The following is a 7,351-nucleotide window of genomic DNA, read 5'->3' as shown; positions in this document are numbered from 1 at the left end:
CATATTTCTGTCTGCTATTTCTCTGAAGCACTGCCAGAATTCCCATCCCTAGTCACTGCTGTATGTCGTATCCACAGAACTACGCTTCAAGGTGACATACATGAGCATTCCATCCAAATAACCAGAAAGAGTTTATAAAAGATTTACACAGTGTAAAAAACCCCCACAACACTCTGCACTCTGCCATTTATTGACACTTATGCACTTTTATATAATACTGGAATAAAAAAATACTACTTATAATAATAATAATAATAAAAAATATATTATTATTATAAATGGAATGAAATATATCATGGTGTGTATATATATATATATATATATATACACACAATTTGACATTTTACTCAAAACATATAAACATCCAGTGTCTTGTTATTGAGAATTTAGTCCTTGTGACAACTTTCCCATGTGGCAAGCAACCACAAGCTCTGCTCCTTAAACCAAAAGCTGAAATTATATGTCTCTAGAGATCTAAACATATTACATAAAACCCACAGCTTTACACACGACATGTGCTGTAATCATGCAGAGACAGGTACACATTAAATAAACATGATTCACGGTTTACTACCATTGTACTCAGTGACAGTGATAAGTATTGCTACAATTTTCCAACACAGGAAACTAACAAGGCATGAGTTAATAAATGATGCATAACATTGCATTTTCAGCTGTAAACATTTCGTTTGTGGTCTGATCCCAAAACTGGAACCCAACATAAACATCTGCAGTCGAACATGCAGAAACAATTTAAGAGCGTTTGTGAGGGTGCAGACCACTAACTTTGTTAGAGACCCATCCCTCAGGAAGTAAACAGATGCCTAATAGGAACTAAGAAGTACTTATGTTAGCATTTGGTTCAATGAAGCATGACTAACATGCTTGGTTGTACAGCCTTTGTTCTAAATCAATTTAAGGTTGCTCAGTGGCTTTCAGCTGGGGGGCGACCAAATTAGCTGCCTAAGACACATTAGTAGAACACAGCACGCTTGTTAATCTCTTTTTAGAATAGGCCATGTTTGAGATGTCGTCAAACTATGTGAAGGAAGGGTCAAGATAGAAAATGTAACATCAATTATTAAACCAGTTTTTGTTACATTTTCCGAAATAAATTTTGAATGGTGCGCATCTGTGCAAAATTCACCACTGTGCTGTTAAGTTGGATGGTTGCTGAGATATTTGCATAAGGCCATGAGGCTGCTTGGGTGTTCTTGGTATCAGCCAGGGTATTTAAGTGGTGTTACTTGCTGGTTCGAATCCAATAATGATACAGTGGTAACTGACATTGGTTCTCTGAGTATCACCAATCTGGCTGCACAAGTAAACTCAACTAGTTTTTTTTCTAAGTTAATATATTCTGTTGATGTTACTGGACATGGGAATTTTTTGAGGAAACCTTCCCAGAACATTAGCAAAAGAGATCGTTCCCATGATTATGGGCACGATATGATCTATCACCATGTCCAGAGTAGGATTGGTATGACACGCCAAAGTTTAATGCTTAGTGTAAGGAGTGTTGCGGGATGAGAAATGGCAATGGGTGTGACATCAGACCTGGGAGAGGCTTTCTAACATTTTATAAAATAAAATAAAACAAGCATAATTTTACCAAAAAAAAGTGATCACAGAGAAGTGCACAAAAGAGCAGAGTATCTGACCATTATTTGCCATTAAAGGAAATAATGAAGCCAAAGAGTGTCAAAGGGATTCAGGCCAAGTTGTTCTTCTCTAAGACTGTCAAAAGCTGCCAGACTGGACCATAGGACTGGCAGCTTGAGGATTGCCTTCTCCTGGATCTACCAGGACATCAGCATTCATGAACAGGGGAAAGACACCAGTCTCTCTAGGAGAAGCACATTCTGTATTTACCAAAACCCCAGGAAACATCACCTCCCCATATTTTGGTCGGGAAGCAGTTTCCATTAGGGCTGCCCCCTAATAACCATTGGTTGAACAGAAGAGGCTTGGTCGACCAAAATATTATTTGTTGCTTAGTCGCACATCATTTATCGAGATCAAATATGGTTTATCATCTAAAATATGTAAGTAGGAGCAGCTTGTATTGTCTCGATCTCTGTATGTTTGCCTTACAGACACTAGAAATATACCCATGAAGAGTGAAACGTCTACATTCAAATGAACCAATTCAAAACAAATATTCTCAAGTTATGTAATCTGCATTAAACATGCATACAGGCGCGTCCACTACTGCCGAGATGACGAGTCAATGTCGCCGATTTCATCTCTTAAACCTAAAACAAAGTCTACCAATTATTTTTTTTAAATGTTAATCAGCCTCCTTTCTGTTTTTTTCCTGACTAGGCAATGTAGGCAATTAAAGGCTCAATTTTATGATTTCAAATGGTTCAATAATAAACATGTGATTAGTCAACAAATCTTTAAATGAATGACTACCAGAAAATTTTTTTATCGAGGACAGCCCTAGTTCTTAACAATATTCGCAAGCAAACATCCTACAAAAATTCACAAAATTAGCTGGTGCCGCAACTGCGCTGTCCAAACTCGGCCTTTGCTCAAATTCATTGAGCAATGACATTAAGCATAAAAATCTCTAAATTAAGTTTGCAAACGTTGGGAGCCTAGTCATTCAATCCTGTGAATTAACATTACGAAGCTATATAAGCAGCGACAATTCTTCTGGCATCCCTCCACCTCCCCATCTCCTCCTCTATTTCTGTTAGTCTCCCTCTATGTAGTCTCACGTAGCATGACCTTCAGACTGACGGCAAGAGGCTTTGAATGGCCAAGGCCCACCCAATTTGACTGACAGGTAAAGCAACCAATCACGTCTTGATTTGTGGCGCGTCATGTTTAGGGCCCGTGGAAATGTCACCACAATAACAGACCAGTGTGTAAAACTCTGATGTGTTTTAAAGATTGAGAAGCACCCTGATAGTGGTAACATGTGCTTCTCGCACTGTGCTACAGATCCAGTGACTTGATGGGGCATGGGGCAAACCTTCCCTGCGTGCATGTGGAAGGAGACCAGCCTCTCAAGGTGAGGCATGCTTAGTGACTTAGTGACAATGTTTAATGCACTTTAGGTGGGAACCTGGCGAGGGGGGTGATCTAAGGGGCGTAGTGGCACAGAAGTTTGTTCTATCCCCAAGTACAGAATGAGCAATATAGCAACAGTTATGCTTGCCTTAGCAAATACCACTAATGAGGGTGCTGAGAGCAAGAGTAAAATTTAATGAGATTATGAAGAACAGCCACATTAATTAATCTGAAGAAGATGAGTGTTGATAAATAAGAAATTTCTAATTAATTTCGTTTCTGCTTCATCATGAGGTTCTTCTTTCTTGACAAGACAGAACTTGTCTTTTAGCTCAGCATCAGTGGAGATACTGCATACTGCACAATGGGAGTTGAAGCTAATTGCAAACAGTCTTATCTCTGCCTCATTGACCAGGAAAATAAAGGTCTGGCGGTTTCATTTGAGCAGCATACCATCTGTATCTCAACATTCATAATCATCCATTATGATTTGTTTACCTAATGTTCACAGAGATCTCACCGAGTGGAACCAGGTATGCAGCAGGCTCACATTTAGTGTGTGTGTGTGTGTGTGTGTGTGTGTGTGTGTGTGTGTGTAACCCACTCTGTGTGGTGACCACAGCTGGCTCCCACTCTCCTCTTCCGCTCCACTTCCTCCACTTCATCCATACAATACGGCCCACCTCAAATACCCTCCCCGCAAACACACACTCCGACCACAGCTGCCCTGCAGAGAGAAGGCCACAAGGCACAATGAATGACAGCTTGACCTGCCGTCTCCTCTGCATGTTTCCCTTGAAGCACCTTTACAGCCTGACCCATGAAATTTCATTTGAATGCTGCTCTCCCCCTCACTGCTCACCATTAATAACAATCCAAAGGGAGGAATGCTGGGTAACTGAGCGAGAGAGCCAATTTTACAAATAACAACACAAAAGGTTCATCAATTTAGTGTAGCCTGCATATCAATGTTTCCCAAACTGCTTTTCACTACTACTGCTGTAGTGACACCAAAAAGTAATTATAAAATTTTTTATGAGATTTGAATGTGATGATATAAAAAAAGAACTTGAGTATAAATTGAATGTGATGATAAAGAAATAAATTATCTTTGCTGGCACAGACAGCATGACCACAACGTCTGATTCGCAAACTAATGACTCTTTATGTTCTTTAAATGAAATTGTGAGTCAACAGACTGAATCAGTCTGAATGATTCATTGAATCTGTCTGTCTGGCTGGTTACTGAACTAACACCTGACTCATTTGAAAGTATTGTCATTTCAGTTACGTCTGCCTCGGAATAAAGTAAGATTTATTTTGACTGGTCGTTCTTGGGTAGTTGTAGGAAGCACAGTGTTTTGGTTGTTGAAGTTTCGAGATTAACCATTGCGAGATGAAATTAAAAGAAAACATAAACCCTAAATTAAATCACCAAAATATGAAAATGTTACCAAAGTGACCAATTTAGGCAGAGGGCTTCCGTAAGACTATAAAATGATAAAGTTTGATGTGTTTATATTGACATGCCTTTTGTAAAAGTGGAGACGAGTAAGATTTCTAGGCTCTTTTTCTTTGGAAAAATTAAGAAATATCTCATTTAGTACAAATCTTCAGTTGATCACGCGACATTATACACAACAGACATTAAAGTGATTTAGCACTCTATTAATGTGCAAATGATGATGTTTAGGCTCTCTCTCTCACACACACGCCACCCAAAAAGTTACATTCCTTTCCACTTCATTACACTGAGACTCACAGAACCTGTGTGGGCATCTTTAAACCTGGCACCCCTCACTTAAGACGTGGAAATAATCTAGCGTCCTCTGAAAACAGGAGCACTGAAAGGTGAAAAGAGCGTATGCAGGCGTATGTGCATTTCCAAAGAAGAAGGAAAACGTTGATTTTAACACCTAATATTCATTGGTTATTTGTAAAGTGCAGCAGAACGACAATGTAAAAATAGACAGACAAAAAACAAAAACTTTTCGGAAAAATATGTGTTTCATATAATCTGACTTAAAATGTAAAAAAAGCTGTCGTTAGAAAGTGACCTTAAAATAAAATATACTAAGACAGGTACCATTAGGTATTGTATGTACATTACTAAAAGGCACCATTCAGAGGTAAATAAGGTACAATGGTGTACCTTTTGAAACAAAACTGTCCAAATGACGGTGTTTGTGCATAGTGCATGTAAGCATTGTTCAATATGTAAAAATTTGCAGTGACAGATATTTAGCCGGCACAAACACTATGCAGTTATGTCAACCGTAATGAAGTCATTAAAGTGGTTTTGTGAACATTTAAACAGTGGTCCAGCAAAAAAGATATAGTGAAAGGGATGGTTTCACCAAAACTTTGTAAATATTTCCGCAGTAGTTACACCGGCAATTACCTTTGAAAAACAGCTGAGGTGAACATTTTCTTCGGTTATGTCACCAAGCAGATTTATTACAGCCTAATCGTATTGCAGAAAGGTGAAGCACAAAGGCCCCCAGCATCACAGAGCGAATGAATGCGCCCTCAGGCTTATGTTTCAGGGAGAAAACCACTGGCACTCGAAGCTGTGGGAACACACAACTGGTTGAACGGTGCGTGCTCGGGTGTATGTTGGCTCACAGGTGTGTGTGCACAACTCACGACACGTCTCTACCCTCACACACCACGGGACGGTTCAACAATATGTCCGCTTTGCAGAGTTTGCCTCAGCAAATACAGAGGTATCTAGGCAGATGAGGCCTGTGTGCCAGTTCCTCTGGGATATGAGGGCTATTATGGTTTTAATCTTTAACCGCACTCCTACCTGCTGCAGTTTAGCACTTGACTTTAGGATCCCTCACAGACATTACTGAGGAGTCAACAGCTTGTATTATCTTCTGTTCATGCTAAATATACCCGTACTGATTGATTGATTGATTGATTGATGGATACATTTAGTGGAACTTTTATGAAACCCTTTTTGAAACCCTGGTGAAATGTTAATACATGCTGCTTTAAAGTGCCCCATTATGGATTTTTGAGAATGACCCGTCATGGAGTGTATAACATGAAAACATCCAGCATAAGATTTAAATCTGAAAATGCATCTCGTATAATGCTATTGTCTCTCAAAAGAAAGAGTCGACTCTGAATCATTGAAAGAAGTCGTTTTTAAAATGAGTCCCAAGCCGCTTCATGTTCACAGTTGCGAGTTTATACCTCGAGTTCGTATCACAGGCTTCCATAGAAATCGACCGATCACAAGAGGGTTTGGAAAAAATGAACGAATTGTTGAACAGATGCTTTGAGTCGTTGAAAAACAAAGGTGAAAATTAATGCATAAGACAATGAAAATGTTTTGACCTCGCGTGCATGTCAGCGTGCATGGGCTTCCAAAACCAAACCCGTAATAGGGGAACTTTAAAAGATTACGATTATATAAGTGCAAAATGGATGTCGTTTTTAGACACGTAATTGCATTTTATACTAAATGCAGTTTTTAATCTTTATATATAATTTCATAACTATTATTTCTGTTGTTATTGACGTTATTGAGTTTATCTCGAACACCTGGGCTCTTTTGTGTCCTTAGATGTGGGCACGTGAGAGGAGGTTATCTGGGTGCATTATGTAAATGTCCCGCTTTCACAATGGCTAGCGTTCTATGAAAACCTGTGTAAAATATGTAGCTCACCTCCCCGACTGTGCTCTGCCTGCTCTCCTCTGGGACGGGAGGATTGCGTAACGCTTTGTGCCACCAGCAACTCGCTTCCCCCGTTTCACACAACACTCACAATTATTTTACCACACGCTTTTCTCTCTTTACCTTGTAGTCTGAACAACACTGAGAACTTTGCAATTATACAAGCAGTGAAACATCTGGGTTCCCAAACGTTCCTCAATTAAACATCAGGGGGAAAAAAAGAGTTACATTTACACGATGTGTCAGGTGCAGACATAATTGTTTTATAATACTTCTATTAAAATCCACCCCAAGCTCATGAACAGTGATCTCACATTTTTTTACAGAACGCAGGCAAATAATAAACATAATTTAACTCTGCTGGAGAAACTTCTGATTTATCACTGAATGATGCCTCTACCCATAATAACAAAAACTAGGATAATTATTATTATTATTATGACAATTAAGCCCATTTCTCTTAGCATCATAATAAAACAATTATTGTAAAATTGTTTATTACGATTATTTAAATCACCATATATTAAAAACTCCATTAAAACGCATTATATCGTATTATAGCAGTTTTGGTTTTTTGTCGTTTTGTAGGATGATGAGGTTTCAAAATCAACAAATGAAGCATTCTTCGATATTTCAGTTTAT

This window comes from Puntigrus tetrazona, chromosome 7, assembly GCF_018831695.1.
Source record: "Puntigrus tetrazona isolate hp1 chromosome 7, ASM1883169v1, whole genome shotgun sequence".
Taxonomy (NCBI): Eukaryota; Metazoa; Chordata; class Actinopteri; order Cypriniformes; family Cyprinidae; genus Puntigrus; species Puntigrus tetrazona.
The sequence above is the reverse complement of the archived record's forward strand: the minus strand, read 5'-3'. Positions refer to the sequence as shown.